The sequence below is a fragment of the Martes martes genome (genome assembly GCF_963455335.1).
Source record: "Martes martes genome assembly, chromosome: 8".
In the NCBI taxonomy this organism is placed as follows: Eukaryota; Metazoa; Chordata; class Mammalia; order Carnivora; family Mustelidae; genus Martes; species Martes martes.
The window spans coordinates 73,390,870-73,413,138 of record NC_137895.1 but is presented as its reverse complement, the minus strand read 5'-3'; the positions used below and the strand labels follow the sequence as shown (position 1 = coordinate 73,413,138).

The following is a 22,269-nucleotide window of genomic DNA, read 5'->3' as shown; positions in this document are numbered from 1 at the left end:
TGCTTTCTCCATCTGAAAAATAGGGTCATATCACCTGTCTTACAAGATTATTCTTGTAATTAATCTGAGGATTAAAGGTAATATGCACATAACACAAAACACTATGTCTAATAGGTGCTCAGTAAACATTGTCTAGGATTTAGGAAATGGAACTTCTATCAGTCAGGATCAATACCAGACTTTTTAATATATAAACTCTCTTCCTATGAAGATAATGTTCCATCTGACCTGCCAAACCAATCTGTAGCATTTCTAAGTTGCCAACTCAGTCACTGGTAAAACTACACAAGAATCAGGTCATGGCATTTTATTACTCAGCTACTTTATGAACCCATATGCAATTGCAGCTGTCACCTCTAATGCCAGAGGATCAAATGAGTTGGAAAGAGTAAACAAATGGGCAGGAGAAATGCCAACTAGTGCATACACTGGACAGGAGTCCAAATGGTTCAGTTACAAAGTTGATCTTTAGAAACTATGCACACTGGATGCACACTCTGAAGAGAAGCATATGCAGGTTAGGATGTCTGAAAAACAAAAGAATGAAAATGGGACAAAATGCCCCTTAGTACTACTGTGGTTTTCAGCCCAATTCTTAGCCTACTTTAGTCTCGAAAATCAATCTATTCATACTTGTCATTAAAGACTAAAACAAACAGGTGCTACAATAAATCTCACGTTGACGACTTCTTAATGTAAGAATACGTGGTGTGTGTGTGTAAGATCTTGTATTTAGTAGCAACCAGATCCTAAATTTTAAAGTTATAATAAATATTAAGAGAAATGACTATTCTTAAGTATAATATATATTCAGTAAAATTTTTACTCATTTAGAAAGAAAAGTTAGGACATTAACTTATATTGCCATCTAAAATAGGAAGGGGAAGGTGGAGGTAGGGCAAAGAAAAAAGAATAAGTCTCCTGAAATCTTGAAATCAAATTTCCCGATCCAAAATAGTTTCTTGAAGAGAAAGGTCCAAAATTTCATATTTTGACTGTAGTCAAATACAATAGCTAGTTCTATTCTATTAAAATTTATCATTAGGCCTATCAAGTTTTAAAAAGAAGATACATTAAAGAATTTATGAGTAATTCAAAGTAACTCTAAACTCAGTTTCAATCATTCCACAAGAAAGGTCAGAACTCCGTCTTGGTGCAAGTCAGTGACATAGGGGCTCTATAAAAAGGGAACGAAGAATAAGCTTTTTTTTCTTCTGTGGATGAATTATCAGGAGAATGCCAGGCCATTTCTAACCTAGTGAAACAAAGAGAAAAACTCTGGCCAAAGCCTTGTAAATCTGTGTTTTTCCGAGGCACATTTTCATAGCCCATGCTTGATTTATTTTGTTGCATGGAGAAGAATCAACCTTAGTTAGGGAAGTCCTCTTTTAGGTTTCCTCAATGATCCATTTATTTGCAAAAGTGTTACAGATTCCACTCCAGTTTGTCTCTCTAAAGAAAGCAATATCATCCACATTTGAAAAACAGTTAGCACATAGGCTGTCTGCCACACAGAAGCAAAAGCTGAAAAAAATGTGAAATCCATAGTTTAAACCAATATGGCACCCAACACATTTGTTTGAAATCCTAATGCAATGTTTGTGAGTGCAATTCAATTGTAAAGTGCAACTCCCGCACTTTGCAAGATAGTCTTCTAATTTAAAATGATGGTATTCTCAGTTACTTCTAATCCAAAATCTTGAAAAATTTTAAATATCTAGGACATGTTGACTAAATTAAAATACTACTTTTTAATGGAACCATACAGTTACTGAATTTTTACTAAAGATTTTTAGTAACAAGAAGTAATTTAATGTTACATGGGAATGGAGAAGCATGATCAAAAAATCCACATAAAATAGGACCTCAACTTCACAGAACAAAGAGGAAAAATACCTCAAAATGTTAGTTGCAACTTGATGTTTATCTTCTTTCTTACTAAGAATAATCCGTTTAAAACTGTTTTTCTGAATAAAAACATTCAGTAGCTTTTCAGTTAAATACAAAAGACCATGAGAACATTATTTAGCCATAATGACAGAGGATCAAGTCAACTAGAATTCAGATTCTAGTATGTAATTTCAAGAAATCCTTAAATTTGTACATGACCAGTGTACCTTGCTAATGTTTTAGAAGTACAGGGAATTTTATCCCCAAATAATTGATGACTAAGAGAATATTAACTACACAAATAAGTTCTAAGAAATTGATTGGAGTTCTAAGAAATTGACTGAAGTATAGCTTTTATGTATTAGAAATGGAAGGAAGAAGTGGATATTAGAAATAGAGGGGCGCCTGGGTGGCTCAGTGGGTTAAAGCCTCTGCCTTCGGCTCAGGTCATGATCTCAGGGTCCTGGGATCGAGCTCTGCATCAGGCTCTCTGCTCAGCAGGGAGCCTGCTTCCTCCTCTCTCTCTGTCTGCCTCTCTGCCTACTTGTGATCTCTCTCTGTCAAATAAATAAATAAAATCTTTAAAAAAGAAAAGAAATAGATAGCAAGAAGTTATAAGTCTCTGATAAGAAGGGTCAACAGTTTCATTCAAAGCACAGCTCACGTTCATCACTCTCAGGGAACACTGTTTTGCGACAAGTCCCAGGGAGAAGGTCCATTACCTCAAGGTATTAGACATGGACCATGAAAAAAAGAAAAAGTACACCTTCATGCTAAAACCACACCATGAAACCATTCTAAACAAGAGCCATGATAATTTTAATAGTGACAAATTATTTGTCATTTAGTAGTAAACAAAAAGACAAATACCAGTTACTTCATCTACTCGTATAAAAGTTTCAAATGTTTTTAACCTGAGATATTTTAGAAATAGAAATTGCAAAAATAACAATACTCACAGCCCCCCATAAAGGACTTTTTTCCAATAACATCCAGCAGTGCCTTTTATTCTTCTGATTAATCATAGTTTTTTCCTGCTTGTGGAGGAATTATTTGGATCTATGATTTATGGGTAAAACCTACAGGTCTGTATTTAGACACCAGACACGCACACATCTTCCGTCTGACATGGTGAAAAACTAACTAATGGGAAGTGCAGAGCTAGGTTTCATAACTTTTCTAGCACTGATGTAGCCTCAAAGATCTACGCAAGTATAGCATTTCAAAATTCCATGAAGGTATTTCAAAATGTAGTGAGAGAGTTCTACGGTCCTGGGGTGGAGTGGGAAGGATGGGGCCAACAGCATGTGATTTTACTGCAGTTACAGCCTATAGATTTATAACAAACTACTCTTTAAAAACGGGCTTTAAACAGCCTTAGGACTTTTTTTCATGTTCATCAGAAAGTCATAAGGAATGCTGAAGAGCAAAACACAGTGAAATAGTGTTTATGCCCTCTGTTTCCTGAGCAAAGGGGCCTTCTGTTTCCTTCCTAGGTTACCTAACAATGCCAATAACTTCATAAAAACATCAGAATTTTAAAAGAGGAGGGGTACCAATGAGCAAATTTCTCATCCTTGCCAGGTATTATATCAGAAAAACTTACTGATTAAAGTCAATGCTCTAGTTAATAAATCACAGACTTCTCAAGTCACCTAATGGTTTATCATGTGAATTCAACATTTACATAATAATCCAAATGCTAATTTGCCTTTCATGTGATATTTAGATATTGTCAGAATCAAACTCTAATACTGAGAGTCAGTTCACTTTTGCTGTATCACTTCTTCAAATTACTATGTCTCTGAAAGAATGACAAGTTGAAAATAGCATATTACCTTAAAGAACTTGAAAATATGTGAGGAAATTCTGATGGATAGAAAAAGTATTTCATGTAGTTTATCAACCAACAAGTAGAAGTATAGAGGAAATTACTTGGAGACACTCACTAAAATCATGAAGTCTTAGGAATTTAGAAACTCTCCCATTGTATGGGTGAGAAAACAGAAACCATGGGTGTCAAGGTAGATGTAGCCATACTGATCTATTAGGGAGACAAGCTCTATATAACCCAGATCTTCTGACAGATTTTTTTTTCTGTATGATTTCCATAGAATTGTATTTCTAAATTAGTTTTTAAACATGTTATCCAGTAGAATACTTCCAAGGATTGGCGATTTCAAGAGCCAGTAACCCACCTGCAACAATGTCTTGCTATTGATGAATATTATCATCAGCTTTGAAAGCTGAGTTCTATGAAGTGAAAGATACAGTAAAGAGACATGACATGTTCACATAGTGTGGATACCAGCTAGCTGAGGACTTCACCAAGCCAAGCCATCATCCCTACCCAGATCAGCCAAGGGCCGGGGGTGTCCTCTGCAGAATGAGGGTAGGTTTTATACAGGAAGTGCTGGTGTATGTACTTAGGCTCCAGTGATGAAGTCAAATGAGGATGTCAGCATTCTTGGTTCCCTTCAAACTGACCACATGCCAGTAAACTATTGGCTAAAACTGCAACTGTCCTCCTCCGCTAAGTGTACCAGGGCCAGAAGGATCCTAATGAGTATGTTGGCTCTGGTTCCTGACCTCTTTTTCACTGTTTTAGCGGTGTGGTAAGCAAAGAAAAAGAAAATCAATAGCAAGTATTTTCTGATGAGCTGACCCTGTATATTGTAGATTTTTATATGTCTTTATAATTAATTAAGCCTCTTCCTCACTATTCATTCAGATACTATGTGGCTATAGTTGTAGAAACAGGTTGCAAAAATTACACTGAAATAACATTTCTCTCATAAATGTGTGGGGGTTGTTCAGTTTGCTGCTTGTATTTTGGTCTATTGGATTTTTATAAGAACAGATTTATCTGTCTTAGCTTCAAATCAAGATTTGATCAGTTTAGTCATACTATATATGTTAATTAAATTTGAGAATGGCTTTAGAAACCATGATATTAACCAAGCTTTTACAAAGCTAAAACTAGTACCCTACCTCCAAAAACATTATCCAAATATTTAACTAAAAATACACCTTTATCATGATCCCAGGGTCCTGGGATCTGCTCAGAGGGGAGCCTGCTTCCTCCTCTCTTTCTCTCCCTGCCTGCCTCTCTGCCTACTTGTGTTCTCTGTCAAATAAATAAAATCTTTTAAAAAAAAATACACCTTTAAAAAAGGAAAATAACAAGGCTATTTAACTGTTCCTAACACCATCATTCTGTTCCATGTCTTGAAAAAATTATCAGTAACTAGAGCTGTTTACCTATGTGTCCTTCTCAAGAAAAACCTGACAAAGAGAGATCATTATAGCCCCATTTTACAGATGGTGAAAGTGAGAACTCAAGTTAGGCAGCTTTCTCAGAAACTGAGTGGCAGAGCTGTGATTCAAACCCTGCACTGTTGAATTTCAAAACCTGGTCTCTAAAATCCAAAATGTCTGCTTAGTCTCACAAAGCTTTGAAGTTAACAACCTTGGATGGAAGAAGAAAAACTTTCACCCTGAGTTTTCTTGTATTCAACCCCAAACTCGAAAACTGAAACGGTCTATACCTGGTAAACTTCCGCTTTCTACTCCATGTGACCTTTTCATAACCAAATTCCTCAAAACTTTGTATTTAATCTACTTGTAAGCCAATAGTTTTACAAAGGATCCTCCTTTTGTATACCTCAGCCCTTAGTCCTCTCAAGCAATAGTCCGTTTTAGCTTAGTTTGCTCATTGATTATGAGAATGAGAAGAGTACATTTGTCATTTTCTCAAGGCCACTCTGAGCCAGAAATATAATTCTGGTCTAAGGTCTGGTTGCTAAACCACGCTTCCTCTGCAATGGTAAGCTACTATTGGTAGACTGGTCATTAAGAAACAAAAAATAACAAGAAGCATGGGATATTTAAAATACTTCTTTTGCTGATCTCTTTCCCCTAACTTGTTCCTCCCCTCTATTTTGCCCATTTCCTATATATCCTGTATTGTGATTATGGAAAGAAACTGCAACTGCTTTGACAGATAAGGAAAAAAACCTTACTCCTATTTCAAACATGAAGCAAAGTTTCATTTCCTTTTCTTATTAAAATATGGGATATAGCCTCAAGAAGTTCGATACTTTCAAGAAGTGTCATGTTAAATCCATTTCTTCTATTTAAATTTTATTGGTGCAGAACGTTATCTTTAATTTATAAATTTAAGACAGTACACTAAGAAATGTGTTGGTACCCATGCATATGGCAATCGGCACTGTTGAGCTGGTCTAAATCAGCACCGTCAATTGAATTTCTGTGGTGACGGAAATGTTCTGTATTTGTGTAATATGAAAGTAGTCACATGAGCACCTGATACACAGCTGGTGTGACCAGGGGGCTAAAATTAATTTTATTTATTTTTATTTATTTATTTATTTATTTATTTGACAGAGATCACAAGTAGGCAGAGAGGCAGACAGAGAGAGGGAGGGAAGCAGGCCCCCCGCCGAGCAGAGAGCCCGACGCGGGACTCGATCCCAGGACCCCGAGATCACGACCCGAGCCGAAGGCAGCAGCCCAACCCACCGAGCCACCCAGGCACCCAAATTAATTTTATTTTTGTTAATTTAAATTTTAAAAACAACCAGTGGCTAATGGACAGCATAGGCCTCAGATCTGGGTGTCTTTTCAAATTTTTATTTTGAATTAATTATAGACTCACAGGAAATTGCAAAAATAGTACTGAGAGGTCCAGTTTCCCCTAATGATTACATCATATTATATAACTATAGTACAATATCAAAACCAGGAAACTGACATTGGCACAATGTGTGTGTTTAGTTCTATGCCACTTTATCACTTGTATAGACCTGGGGTAAGCACAGTCACAATCATGATACTGAAGGATTCCAGCATCACTAAGAGCTCCCTCATGCTACCCATTTCTAGTCATCAACACTTTCTCTTCACTGTCCCTAACTCCAGGCACTCACTACTCTGTTCTCTATCATGTTGTCATGTTTACAGAACGCTCTGTAAGTGGAATTACTCAGTATGCGACTGTGACTCTGAGATTGGCTTTTTTCACTCAGCATAATGCTCGAGGCCCTTCCTTCCTTCTTTCCTTCTTTATGATTTTATTTATTCGACAGAGAAAGACAGCAAGAGAGGGAACACAAGCAGGGAGAGTGGGAGGGAAAGAAGGAGGCTTCCCGCAGAGCAGGGAGCCTGATGTGGAGCTTGATCCCAGGATCCCAGGATCGTGACCTGAGCCAAAGGCAGATGCTTACCCAACTGAGCCACCCACGCGCCCCTCTTGTGGCCCTTTCAAAGTGCTTGCATATGTTAATATAGTCTGTTCCTTTTCTTTTGCTGGGTAGAATTCCATGGTGTGGTGATACCACAGTGAGTTCAGCCATTAACATGTTAATGAACATTAAATTGTTAACAGTTTTTGACAATTACAAATAAAACTGCTATGAACACTCCTTTATAGCCTTAGTGTGGATCTAAGTCTTCATTTCTCTGGGATGAATGATCAGGGTATGACTGTTAGATTATATGATGGGTGTCCACATGCGCTTATTTTCACTTGTTAACCTGAATGTCTTTGTGGTGTTTGACCATTTTCTAATTCGGTTGTTAGGGTTTCTTTCTTTCTGTCTTTCTTTCTTTCCTGTTCTTTTTTTCTTTCTTTTACTCTTCAGTTTCGAGAGATCTTTATACATTTTAGAGTTCTCTGTCAAATATAGGGTTCTCAAATACTTTTTTCCGGTCTATTTTGTCTTTTTGCCCTTTTTAACAGTCACAGAGCCAAAAGATTTAAACTTCAATGAAGTCCTGTTTATCAATTTTTTTCTTTTATGGTTTTTATGCTTTTGGTGTCATGGCTAAGAACTTTTTGCTGAGTTCTAGGTCTAGAAGATTTTCTCTTAGGTTTTCTTTAAAAAGTTTTACAGTTTTACGTTTTACATTTAGATTGATGACCTACTTGGAGTTAATTCATGGATTCAGTCTAAGGTTTAGGTAAAAGTTAATTTTTTGGGGGGGGTATTCAATAGATATTCAATTGTTCTGATACCATTGTTGAAAAGATACACTGTATTTGCACCTTTATCAAGAATCATTTGGCTCCACTTGTGTGGGCCTAATTCTGGGTTCTCAATTCTGTTGCACTGACCTATGTGTTTATCCCTCTGGCAATACCCTACTTGGTTACAGTAACTACATCACTTCTTAAAATTAGAGTGATTCTCCCCACATTATGCTTCTTTTTCAAAACTTTTTTTTTTTTTTTTAGCTGTTTTGGTTACTTTGCCTTTCCATGTAAATTTTAGAATAATCTTATCTACACCTATAAGATGTCTTGCTAGAATTTTAGCAGGAATGTTGTTAAACCTATGTATCAGTTTGGGAGAACTGTCATCTTCATTGTATTGAGAGTCTTCTATCCCAAGAACACAGTATGTCTCTCCATTCATTTAGATTTTTATTTCTTTCATCAGCACTTTGTAGTTTTCATGGGTATATCTTTTAAAAGCAAACCTAGAAGTGACCTAGAAATACCTTATAAATGCCACCAAAATACAAAGGTGGTAGTCTAAACAGGTTTTGGAATCCAGCGTGATCTGAGCTAACTAAAGTTAATAACCAAGAATCACACAAACACAAGTATATTCACTTGGGGCAAATAAGCAGATTTTGCTGAAAGACTGGCTTTCTATCATTTACAAAGAAATAAAAGGGCATTATAGGTAATTCTGCAATTAAAATAGTACATAGGACACATTGGAAGTTTAAAGGAGGAATACCTACCTTCCTATTACAAGTAGCACTTCTTCCCTTTCTTGATGTTATTTTTTCCATGTATCAAAGCTGTGCATTACATGTGCAATAACACTGCAAGATGGGGGCTCTAAATTACACAGTTGCAAAGGTCCATTCCAAGTTCTACAGTATTTTATGAATTACATTTTTGAAAAGTGATAGAAAATAATGCTTTGTGAACATTGCTGCTTAGAGATCTACAGAGGGCAGGTCAAATGGAAAAACTTCTGTTGAACAGTAAGTTATGTAACTATTTGGACAAACCACGAAAGCTGCAGGGAAAAGTGAGATACCAGAAAATTTTGAAGAGATTAAAATTATTTAGCCCAGAAATGAGAATTCTGTGAAAATACCTGTAAGGTAATTAGGAAGTTATGCACCTACCCAAGGGAAATGAACAACTTAAAAATATAAACAAAAATACATTCTTAACAACTGGAGTTCAAAATAGAACACAGTAGATTGTACAAACCCTGAAATAAGTAAGGTCCTATTCATGATGAGTATAATTGTGAAGTGTATTTGTGAAATAGGAGAGCACCACAATAATTCAGACCAGTGTATGATCCAAGTCTTTCAAATACCACGTCCAGCTTTCAAATCTAACCGATGAAGAATCTGAGGACTGGAGACTAAGGAACGATTAACAGTGACATCCCTGCTTACCTCTGTGTCTCCTAGAATGTTTTATCAGTTCACACACAATAATTGCTTGATGGACTGATGAGTACCTAGGATATCCCAAAGCAAACGGAATTCTAACTGGTGGAGGAACAGAGGAAGACAATTTCTGAAAACAAAGAGCATGGGCATCATTTTCTAAACTGTTGGTCATGATTATCATGCCAGGGAAGTTGGACACTGACAGGTAGAAGGATTGTTCCACAGAATCAAACACAGGTATCATGGTCATCTTATCCAAACTATCCATAATCTCACTCCTGAATAGGTCACTGCACCCGACTGTGCAGGGTATGAGGAGAATAAAGAAGAAAAAACAAATAGAAGAACCAAGGAGAGAGGGGAAAAAAAAGAGAGGAAGTACATTATCAGTCAGCTTGACAACTACTTAGATATAGGAGAGTAAAAACTAAAACTAAGGGAAACAAGTGCTGCCGCAAACATTTTTACAAAAGATCAAATTAAAGAAAAAATATTCAACTTATTTTATGTTTAACAACATCTTATCAGTACTATCAAGATAACGTATAACCAAAACCAAAAGCATTCAAATGTTTGATTCTGAGCTAAAAATAGGAACTAAAGGTCAAAGATTCAACACCAGTCAGAGTCTTTTAATTTTAAAGCTACAAGTTGTATTTAAACTCTTGAATCACTATTGGAATAAAGCACTGCTTGATTTTTTTTTTTTTTTTTTTTTGGAATAGAGTTCCAATTTGAATAGCAAAAAAATCTACTAACACAAGTGCTTGACAAATTCAGGAAGCCATTTACCAGGCTATATGAGCAAATCTAATATGTGATTCGGGTGAATAAACAAAATCAGAGGCCACTTCTGCTGGCTGTTTTGTCCCCTCTTACCAGTCGAAACAGCTGCACACAAAAGTTCCAAATGGTAGAAATCCTTGGGACTCTTTCAGCCCATTATTTATTTCTGCCTTGACCACAATCATTTCTACAATGCACCCAGAGGCTGCTTTTTATTGTTCCCAATTCCTGAACAAGATTTAGCCCCTATTATAAAAAGGAAAGTCTGTAGAAGAGGGTTATTTCTCTACTTTTGGTAATATATAAGGCAATCTTTACTAAAAATAACCATTTCTGTTTTCAGACCAATTAAAACCATAAATGCATTCAGACATCCCTGTCACATCCAAATCTTGACACAACAAAGGTGCTAAAAACTATATTCTGTTAATGAAAAATTTAAATTTAATTCTACCCAAAAAAATGACTTTTGTGCACCAGTGAAGTACAACATTTAATATTTCCACAGATATACTGAGAGGCTCTTTATTTGTAAAGGTTTCTTTCAACCTCCTTTCAGAGCTTGAACCTTTCTCCAACTAATAAACAATTACTTGCCACCAACTTATAACTTAGGCCAAGCGCCTTTTCAGTATTACAAAAACCAAAACCAAAACCAAAACACCAAAAACAAAACCCAAAAATATCTCTAACAGATAACAGTGGGTTAATGATGGCCCCAAATTCTTTGCCACTATTCCCACACCAAGAGGTGGGATCTAGTTCTTCCCCCTCCTTGAATGACTATCCAACAGAAAACAGCAGAAATGACACTGCACCCGTTCTGAGCTAAATCTTGAAGAAGCCTGGCCATTTCTATTTCCTTTCTGGAGTCCAGCCGCCATGTTATGAAAATGTCCAAATAGCTGCACACACGAGAAGGGCCTCCACGGGAGAGAATGAAGGCCCAGCTGACAACTCCAGCTAAAATCACAGCTGACAGCACCAAGCTACCAGGCCTGCAAGTGAGCTACCTTGGAAATAAATCTTACAGCCCTAAACAAGCCGGCCCAGCAGACAACACATAGACCAGAAATGAGTCATCCTTACCAAATCCTGGCCAGATCCCAAAGCTATGAGCAAGAAAACAGGTTTTTTTTTTTTTTTTTTTTTTTTTTTTTAAGATTTATTTATCTATTTATTTGACAGAGAACAAGCATAAGCAGGCAGACAGAGAAGCAGGGTCTCTGCTGAGCAGAGAGCCCAACCTGGGGTTTGATCCAAGGATCGGGAGATCATGACCTGAGCCAAAGGCAGACGCTTAACTGACTGAGCCACCCAGGTGCCCCCAAAATAGTTGTTGCCTTAACCTTAAACAAAATTTAAGGATGACTTGTTAGGCAGCAACAGATAACCAAAACAAAGTTTAGAACTAGAAAGGCTGGGGGAAAAAAGCCTAAAATATATACTGGCCTTGGGTCCCAGTGGTGGGCAGAAATTAGAAGCATCTTGAGGAGACAGTTAATAAAAATCTGAAAAAGTGAAGAAACGTTATTGGTGGCTGAAGAAAAGGAACCTACATCACATGTTGGCAGAATAATTAGCAAACCCAAAGCATGCAGTAACATGGAAATAGAAAGGGTACCTAGTGAACTCACGGATCTGACCAAGGAGAATTTCAGGAAGAATGCTGAAAGTACCAAATGGCTCATGTTAGCCGCCTATGATAAAATATGGGAGTAGTGAAATGAACTAAAAAAAGGAACAGTGCGGTTCCTTTTCAAGTAGAATTCAGAGGAAATAAAAAGGAGCCGGACTTGATGGGTTCAAAAATAAAACCATTCCTCATTTCAGCATCTTAGCAAAAAGCAAGCTCAAAGTAAGCATGTCTCAAAGTAAGACACGGCTCAAGGCAAAGATCAAATCCTATACTGCCAGTAAAATGTGGCCTCAAAATATTTTTTGAGCCCTCAAAGATTTTAGGTGGTTGGTTCCTCACAGACTATGTTAGACTAGTGGTTCTAAAACTTCATGTGCACCAGACTCAGCTGTTGGGGGGGGGGGGTGTGTGTGTGTTAAAACCCAGACTGCTGCATCTGATCACTGTTTGGTTCAGTAGGTCTGCAATGCTGTCTGACCCCTGTCGTTCCCAGGTGATGCTAATGCTGCTGGTACAAAGACCAAACTTTGTGAATCAGTGTGAGACCAAAAGGATTTGGAGGATTTTAAGTGTGTCTTAAGAACCATCTCTACCAGACAGTAGAACTTGTAAGAATTTTTTTTTAAGACTTTATTTATTTGAGGGAGAAAGCACAAATGGGGGAGGGAAAGGGGCAGAGAGAGGGGGAGAAAATGACTGCTCTCTGAGCAGGAAGCCCAGCACTGGGCTCAATCCCAGGACCCCCAAATAATGAACTGAGCCAAAGGCAGGCACTTAACCGACTGAGCCACCCAGGCACACTGAGCTTGTAAGAATTTTAATGGTATTTTCACAGAATGCCCTGACTTAAAGGCAGTTTGAGGAAAGGCCCTGTCTCAAAGAGATTAGTGGGAACAGTTTTCATCTAATGTTGTGAACCCCAAAGAAATCCATGGGAATACTCAAACTCTAAATAAAAACATATGAATGGAAAGACCATCGATCTGGACTAAAAAGACATAGTTCAAAATGAAAATTATCAGGGCCCTTATTCAGATAGGAAGAGGCTACAAACATAAGTCATTTCTTATGGAAAAATAAGATCCAGAGGACATAACCAAGAGCCTAGAGAGTAGAGACAAGAGCCACAGAGAACCACCCAGATTATAAACAAGCCCCAGGGTGCCTGGGTGGCTCGGTCAGTTGCGCATCCAACTCTTGATTCAGATCAGGTCATAATTTCGGGATTTTGAGACCGAGCCCTTCCTCAGGCTCTGTGCTGGGTGTGGAGCCTGCTTGGGATTCTCTCTCTCCCTCTGTTCCTCCTTCCCTTCTCTCTCTCTCCCCCACCCCCTAAAACAAACCCCAAAAAACAAGAACAAAAAAATTAGTCCCAAACAAGGAACCACTGACATTTACCTAGCTGGATTTTAGAACTGTTGTGGAATGGGGACTGCTAGGTGTCTCTCATTTCCCTCTTCTGTTTTGTTTAAAAAAACAACTTTACTGAGATATAAGTCACATACCATAAAATTTACCCAAAGTTTGCAACTCAGATTTTTTTTTAAAGTATATATCCACAGATACAACCAGATAGCTTTAAAACATTTCCATCTCCTCAAAAAGAAACCTGTACCCTTAGTTATTACCCCCCATATGCCCAACCCACCAGCTCTAAGAAGCTGCTGGTCTACTTTGTTTCTATAGATTTACCTATTTAGGACATTTCATATAAATGGAATCATACAGTAAGTACTCTCTGTGACTAGCTTCTTGCATCTAGCATATTTTCAAGGTTTATCCATGGTGCAGTATATGTCAGTACTTCATTCCACTGTATGGATATACTAGATTTTATGTCTCATCAGTTGATAGATATTTGAGTTGTTTCCACCTTTTGACTATATAATGTTGCTATGTTGTATTCAGGTATAAGTTTTGGGTGGGCATATTTTTTCCTTTCTCTTATGTATACACTTAGGAAAGGTATTGCCAGGTCACGTGGTCACTCTATGTTTAAATTTTTCTGGAACTGCCAGACTGTTTCCAAAGTAATGGTACCATTTTATATCACCACCAGCAGTGTATCAGTGTTGTGACCTCTCCAAAACCTCTAATACCATTTTGAAGATTTTATTTATTTACTTGACAGAGAGACACACAGCAAGAGAGGGAACACAAGCAGGGGGAGTGGGAGAGAGAGAAGCAGGCTTCCCGCTGAGCAGGGAGCCTGAAGTGGGGCTCGATCCCAGAACCCTGCGATCATGACCTGAGCTGAAGGCAGATGCTTAACTGACTGTGCCCCCCAGGCGCCCCTCTAGTACCGTTTTGAAGGAGAGTGTCTGTTGCAATTTTCCTGTCCCTGCCTTGCCATTGTATGTTGGGTGGGGAGATGAGAACAAATAACTTGTGCCTTTAGTTTACAGGTATTTTGTGTGAGATTAGCTGTACCCAAAGAGCTTCATCTGCACCTGGACCTGATTTAGATGAGCTCCTGGACCCAAGCTAACATAGCAATGGAGTGAGGCTTGTGGGAGTCTTATGTATGGGTGAGTATAGTCTGCATGTGTGAGGGGCCAGAGAGCACACTGTGGTAAACTGTCATTCTGGTGACCACCTCCAATGAACCACACTTGTGGGTATTCATGTCCTTGTACAGTTCCTTCCCACACGGACGCTGGGCTCGGCCTATCACTGCCTACATCATTAGAATATGGCAGAAATGATGCATGCCAATTCGGGGCCAAGCCCTTAACTGGTTGGGCAGCATCTACTTCTATTTGGGAAGACAGATACCACAAGGCTACCTAAACAGCCACTGAGTCCCAGCTCCCAAGCAAGTCTCAGAGGACCAGCACCCAGCTGACACCAACAGAACAGAACCTCCTGGTCAACTCACTGAATCATGAGATAAGCCACGGTTTTATACTATCAAGTTTTGGAGTGGTTTATTACACAGCCATAAATAACCCAAACAGGTCGCTTTTAGCGGTATTTTTTTTTTTTTAAGATTTTATTTATTTATTTGACAGAGATCACAAGTAGGCAGAGAGGCAGGCAGAGAGAGAGGGGAGGAAGCAAGCTTCCCGCTGAGCAGAGAGCCCGATGTGGGGCTCGATCCCAGGACCCTGAGATCATGACCTGAGCCGAAGGCAGAGGCTTAACCCACTGAGCCACCCAGGCGCCCCAGCGGTATTTTAAGCTTTACTTCTCTCTAGTCACAATAGGCTACTTAATTATGAAGAACTGTAATGTGCAGTACACTTTTTCCCTCTACAAATTTAACCTCTTATACCTAGGATTAATTCAACAACCATTTAAGCAAATGAAATATACCTTCTGGGTCTCAGGAGACTTTTCACAGAGTCTATTTTAGAGTCCAAGTCTCTAAGAGTGACAAAAACTTGAAAGTTTCCATTTCCAGTAGCAAGCACCGAGCAGCTACTTAAGCCAGCAGAGAGGACTGGCCAGATACCTCAGCATTAGCGGACATCTCTTGGTGCTCAGTAAGGCACTCCAGGAGTACAGGCAAATCCGAGGAAAGGTCCTGCTGATCAGACAAATTCACAATAGGGATTCGGAAGAGAAGTGAGGACACACAAATATCAAGCAGTCTGTGGTGACAGCCAGGGGAATCCTCCAGGCACAGTCACAAGGGTTAAGATGTCAGGGCTCCTGAAGCCAAGTTGTTATGACAACCAGTGAAGTGTTTCTTTCTTTCTTTCTTTTTTTTTTTTTGTTAACATCAGTAACACCATTAAGAATTTCTCAACTCTGCTTTCTCTTATGCTGACACACCTGCTGTCCTGCTTAGCTCCTCTGGATTTAAAGAGTGCTCATGTGTCTGCCCCAGTGACTCCTGTCTTTCAGTTTATCTTAGGGATGGCCATGATGGCATGCAAGGATCTCAGAGGTTTTCTGCATCTCGAGAATACAGACAAGAAGAAATCCCTCATAACAGAATTATTCTAATTTTCACAGGATAATGCTTAGAAAAGTTCCAGGCAGATAGTAAATTCTCAATATATTACACTATCAATATATTGTATGTGGTAACTTTGTTCAATTGCAAGCGCATCTAACCCTAAAAACAATGATTTTGGAGGAAAAAAATAACAGAGTATCAACTCACAAGTCTATTAACAGAGAGCTGGTTTAAACAAATTGTAGTACAGCTATACAGTGAAATACTACGCTAACTTAAATAATAAACCAGAGGATTTTGAAAAATTTGATGTGGAAAATTTCCAATACATATCAATGAAAAACCAAGTTGAAAGAACATATAATCCCATTTTAAAAATATGTCTATACTGCTTGTATATGCACAGAAAAAATCTGCCAGAAGCCACCAGACTAACTAGACACCACAATCTGGGTGAGAATTTCACTTTCTACAGAACATATTGCTATAATATTTGGTTTCCTAATAGTGAGCACATGACTCTTATCATAGAACAACATGCAGAGAAAGGCACCCAGAGCCTTCTTAAAAAACAGCATGCTTTTACCTGAGTTTGTTCACATGGTCGTCAGTGTTCACTCCTCTTTAGCACTCAGAGTGGCTCAAGTCTGTTTTTAGAACGGTGTCAAGAGCTGCTATATGAGCTGTTTCCTGTATGGGGCAGCTATTTTTAATTAATGAACATTTTGCTGTAAGAGTTCACTGGAAAATAAAACCACCACCACTTCTGCAAGTCAAACGAAAGAAAGGCTTACTCTCTAGAGTAAAATGAAAGATTTCAGTTACAAAAACATAGTCTAAAAGGTATTAGATGGTACGTAACAATGAGTATTAAGAACTTTATTTCCACCCTGATACTAAGATCAATCTCATTTAAAAATTTCTCAAGGGAATCTAAAACTTCTATTTACTTCATTTCTCCTAAGGAAAAAAAATAATACAGCATTCTTCGTATTATAGGCACTCAAATGTGAGCTGCAGGGAACATCGGAAGGGAGAGAGAAAAGAGAATGAATACAGAAAGAGAATAAAGCTTTCCAAACACTTCCTGAGCAACTAGGTGCAAAATACTGTTCTATACTAACTAGAAGAATTAAAATTATGGTTGCTCTATCTGTAAGGGTATTAGCAACAAAATCACCCCTTCCAAATCATTTGATTCTCCCACGGTTTATGAGACAATACGGCCCAGAAGATAGCTGCTATGGAAACAAGTTGTATTGATCTATGCAATTCTTCAACCTATGGGCTCACAGCACCACTAAGGGGTCCTCTCAGGAAGTCAGCAGCATAGCCAGCAGGGAAGAATTCAGTTGTTAGGTAGCAGAACCAGAGTTTCAAAGGCCCCACACCAAGTCACTCCTCCCCAGAATGAAGACGGGACTTTCCTGCAGATCTAAGAAGGTTCTAAGAAGCAGTTCCCGACACATACACAGTATCTGGTAACATGCTGTCCAGTCACAAAAACAAGGGTTTATTGTTCTCTTGCCAAACTGTACTCATCACAACAGGTGGCAATACACACTCTTACACTTAACTCTACCCACACTCTCCACTCACCACTTCCCTAACCTCCTTGCATTTGTAAACTACAGTTTGTTTTGTTTTTTATAGATTTTACTTATTTATCTCAGAGAGAGAGAGAGAGAGAGGGGCAGAGAGAGCACAAGCAGGGGGAGCAGCAGAGTGAAAGGGAGAAGTAGGCTCCCTGATGAGCAGGGAGCCCAGAGAGTGGCTCCATCCCAGGACCCTGGGATCATGACCTGAGCTGAAAGCAGACACTTAACTGACTGAGGCACCCAGGCACCTCTATGACACAATTTTAAGAGTACCTTTTTATCTGTTAATTTGATTCAAACGGGTTATAGAATTTCTACCTAATATACTGAACAAAAAAAAAAAAAAATGCTGGCCTTTAAGAGATGTTCTGAGGATGAGATGGTAAAGACTCTAATGTTCTATGAAGGCCTTGCCTATAGCACACCCCACAGAGGGGTGTGATGGTTAATTCTATATGCCCACTTGGAGAGTGTTTTTGGATAAGATTAACATTTAAATCAGTGAATTCTGAGTAAACAGATTGCCCTCCATAATGTGGTAGACCTTGTTCAGTCAGTTGACAGCCCCAATATTACAACAACAACAAAAAACCCAGCCTTCCCAAGAGAGAAGTCTCCAGCAGACTGCCTTCAGACGTCATCTACACCATTGGCTCTCCTGGGTCTTAAGCCTGCTGATTTGGACTTGCCACACTCCATAAACACATGAACCAATTCCTTAAAACACACATGCACACATACACATACCCATATACCCTACTGGTGGTGTTTCTCTGGAAAATCCTGAATACAGGGATCCCCTCTGGGACATCATAGCCTGGCTACCAGCAGTTTAATATCTACAGAGGAAGAGTAATTCAATGAGGGGAAACGGCCTCTCCTGACCACAACATGCCTAACCCTTCTTCCAATCACGGTGTTGCCAGCAAATCATGCTGTTTAGGAATACATGAATATGCGTGGAGTAGGATATAGCTAGGCACACCTTATTATCCCTTATATAGCGAGGATATAGCGAGGCACACCTTATTATCCCTTACTTATTAGCTTCTTAAGAAGAGAAAGAGTCCTGAAGGGAGTTTATACTTTGCTCAAAGCTTCAAAAGACAAACAATATTTAAAAAATCACATAACTAGATAAATTGGCCTCATCAATGACCTGCGAAGGCCATGGTGGAAACAAAAGGAAAACGGCAGGTAGAGACAACAGACAGCAGCAGAAAGTACACTGATTTTTGTTTTGGAGCACCACACACATTTTTCTCCATTACAAATGACTGAATTATTCATGCTTGCCTCAAAATACCTCAGAATTTCCAAATATCTATCTACATAGTTATGGAAACTCTCCACCCAGCTCTCGCCCCCTCCACCAACATTTGCCTGATTAAGCAAATGACCCACTCTTGCTGCTCTCTAATGTGGCCGACCCCACTGCGCAGCAGCACCCAGAGGGCATCCCTATACATCCACCCTCTGGTCACTGAAACTGCTGCTTCTCCACATTCTCCTTACAGCTCCTTGTCTTCCCAGTAAAATGGTACCTGCAGCCTACCCTGACCGTTTCCATGTTAGGAGAAAAGTAAGTGCCACCACACCAACATTTTGGAATATTTCTTGCAGATAAGCTTCCTAAACCTATACTTTCTAGCACTTTCTATCATCTTTACCTCCTCATTGCCTCTCATTTCCACAATATATCCTGCTCTAGGGCCACTATACCACTCTAGTTTTTAATCCCCACTGAAGGTGTGGGCAGAATAGATTTTTTTTTTAAGATTTCATTTTTTTTTTTAAAGATTCTATCCATTTATTTGTCAGAGAGAGAGAGAGAGCACAAACAGGAGAAGAGGCAGGCAGAGGGAGAAGCAAGCTCCCTACTGCGCAGGGAGTCTGAAGCAATGCTTGATCCCAGGACCCCGGAACCATGGCCCAAGCTGAAGGCAGACGCCCAACGCACTGAGCCACCCAGACACCCCCAGAATAGACAATATACACAATTTAGAGATGAGGACAAAAAGGTAAAAAGAGATGAAGTGACTTGTACAAGTTCAGACTGTAAATTATTAAAACTACAATTAGGACCCATTTTTCTATTAACTTAAATTTCTTTTACACAGGGAGGCTATATAACACTTATCAAAAGCCTAAGATCGGAAGTCAGATTATACTTGCTTTACCACTTATCACAGTATGACCCTCAATTAAACATATGAAGCAATTAGTTTATTAACCTTGGTTTCCCAGGCGCCTGGGTGGCTCAGTCGTTAAGTGTCTGCCTTTGACTCAGGTCATGATCCCAGGATCCTGAGAAGAGCCCTGCATCGGGCTCCCTGCTCAGCGAGAAGTCTGCTCCTCCTTCTCCTAGTCCCCCTGCTTGTGTTCTCTCACTATGTCTCTGTCAAATAAATAAAGTCTTTAAGGAAAAAAAGCAAAACAAAAACAAAACCAAAAACAAAAAACTTGGTTTCCTCAACAGTAAAAATCAGAATAGTATTGACCTTCAACTGGGTTTTGAGATTTCACAAAATAAAAAGGATAAAACCTCTGAACACTGCCTAACACATAGGAAACTATTAATAAACTTTATCAATTCTCCTTACTGTTTTATAACGAAATCAGCCTTTCAATGGTTATGATATACATGCCCTACTCACACTTGTCCTTTTTTTTTTTTTTTTAAAGATTTTATTTATCCATTTGACAGACAGAGAGCACAGGTAGGCAGAGAGGAAGGGAGGCAGGCTCCCTGCCGAGCAGAGAGCCCGATGTAGGGCTCGATCCCAGGATCCTGGGATCATGACCTGAGCCGAAGGCAGAGGCTTTAATCCACTGAGCCACCCAGGCGCCCCACACTTGTCCTTTTTAATCTTTTGTGGAGTCATGAATTTCACCTGAAAGAGACCAAACACGTTTAAAAACCACTGATATATCCAGTGGTTTATTTACATAACATGCTTTATTGGGTCACATGCAAATAAGTGCTTAGCAAAGAGAGTTGGAGGGGTGGTGCTTGGGTGGCTCAGTTGGTTAAATGTCTGACTCTTGATCTCAGCTGAGGTCTTGATCTCGGGGTCATGAGTTCATATCCCTACGTTGGGCTCCACAGGGCACGGAGCCTACTTTAAAAAAAAAAAAAAAAAAAAGTTGGGAGAGACAGGAAAAATCACAACATCAAGTAACATTTCTACCTGCTGAGTTGGCTGCTTACTGGGTATGTGAAATAGCCAGTGAGTTCAGAACTTAATTGTTCTGTCATGGGGTCACTTTATACAACACTGGTCAAACACAGTCTTGATATGACTACATTCTAAACTTAAGTGGCAGGTACATCTTGCGGTGCTCTTCCTCTGCCATTTTAGACCTTGGGCCTTTACCCAAAACATTCAGTTACTCTGTCCACATGGCTTAATGCTTCTGCAAAAAAGTGGGCAGGTGGTCAAAAGACCCAAGTTCTCATTTAAATTCTCACATAACCTTTTCAGACCTCAATATTGCCAACAAGGATACCACTGGCCCCCTTGCCGCACAGATTTTTCAGACAAAAACAGTGAAGACAAACCATGAAACACAGGCACAGGCTTCCAGGTTTGCTGCACAGGGGGAAGAAACCATCTGTGTATCGATGTTCCTCCCAATGAAGGTATGTTAAGTATCTGAAGTATAAAGTCTGTAAGAATGGGTTATTTGCCTTGAAACAATGACAGATGAGGGACAATTTCATGTGCTGTGCTCTTTAACTTGTCTCCCAAAGAATTAGTACTTTAATTTGTATGTAATCCACAATAAAAAATACTCTTGACGTTGACATTTCCAAATTCATATCACAGAAGGTTTTGGTATCCAGAGTTTTAGTAGTAAGGCAGACCTGGGTTGGCGCTTTTTCCTAGCATCTCTTCCACTAGCTCTGTGACTTTGAGAAGCTGGCTAACCTTGTAGATCCCTGCGCTTTGTTTGCTTTTGGTGCTGGTGGTCACACTGAACAAAAAAGACAATTTCATCTCTTCTCTCACAGGATGATGAGGAGCAAATGAGGCCACACACACACCACATTACGAACAAGGCGGCACCAGTCAACACTGCTGCGTTCCTCCATCAGCAGCCGCGGCAGCAGTCTGTTTCATTCACACCTGGATTTCCAAGCGGTCTCAAGTGGATTTGCTAGGTGATGTGAGTTAACACAAGCCTGCTGATCCAAGAACTGCAAGATAAGTTTAAAACCTACCCACAGAAGAAATACAGGGGGAGTAAAAGTTTAAGCAACACTGTTAGCTGTGATTCACAGTACCTATGCTGCATTTTCTTTCCGTTCTCACTGCCTTTAATCATAGCTCTGGCATGAGTACGTGTAGAGAAAGCTGATAAAAAAGACAACACCCCATCTGAAGCTTCAAGGTCTACGGCCCAAACTTGCATGTTTCAAGTTCCTCTTCTGTAGGAGTGCTGACAATAATGACTCCATCTTGTTCATATTTGCTCAATGACCTCTCCTGGGGCTACGTGTCCTGGGTCCCTTGGAGAGTAATATACATATACCTTAGAGAGGCCCACCAAGGCCAGGATGGGAAAGACTTTATTTTGGCCTCTCATGAATCTGTTAGAGATAACATAGTCTTTCTTTCTTGATGCACAGGTGATGCCACCAGATCTAATTAAAGGACAGCTGTCAATTAAATGCATGCAAGCCCTTTGAGGTGCATGTGAACCCTTTGATCCTACTACAGTGCCCTTCTGTGTGTCCCCTCACTCTATAAAATCTGTGGACTAAGGGCTGGACTTTGTGAGAATAGCTACGTGGCTGCCAAGGATCACCCTCTGCCTGATCCCCCACGTCGGTCAGGCACCTTGAATAAAGCTCTGTGTAAACTCTGCAAGGGGGCTGGCTGTATTTTCCAGTCTCAAAGTGCCCTCTCTGTTTGGGAGATACTTTACTGTCTCTCCCCCACCTTCCAACACTTTCTCACTTTGAATTCGGCCCCGGATGTTGCCAATCTGCCAAAAAAGAA

At 39.4% G+C, this 22,269-nt stretch overlaps 1 protein-coding gene across 1 annotated transcript in view; it reads right to left on the bottom strand.

Annotated features, from left to right (window-relative positions):
• FGD4 (FYVE, RhoGEF and PH domain containing 4) overlaps positions 1 to 22,269 on the bottom strand; it is a 202,787-nt gene that overhangs the window by 129,130 nt on the left and 51,388 nt on the right. The gene's annotated exons all lie outside the window — the stretch shown is intronic.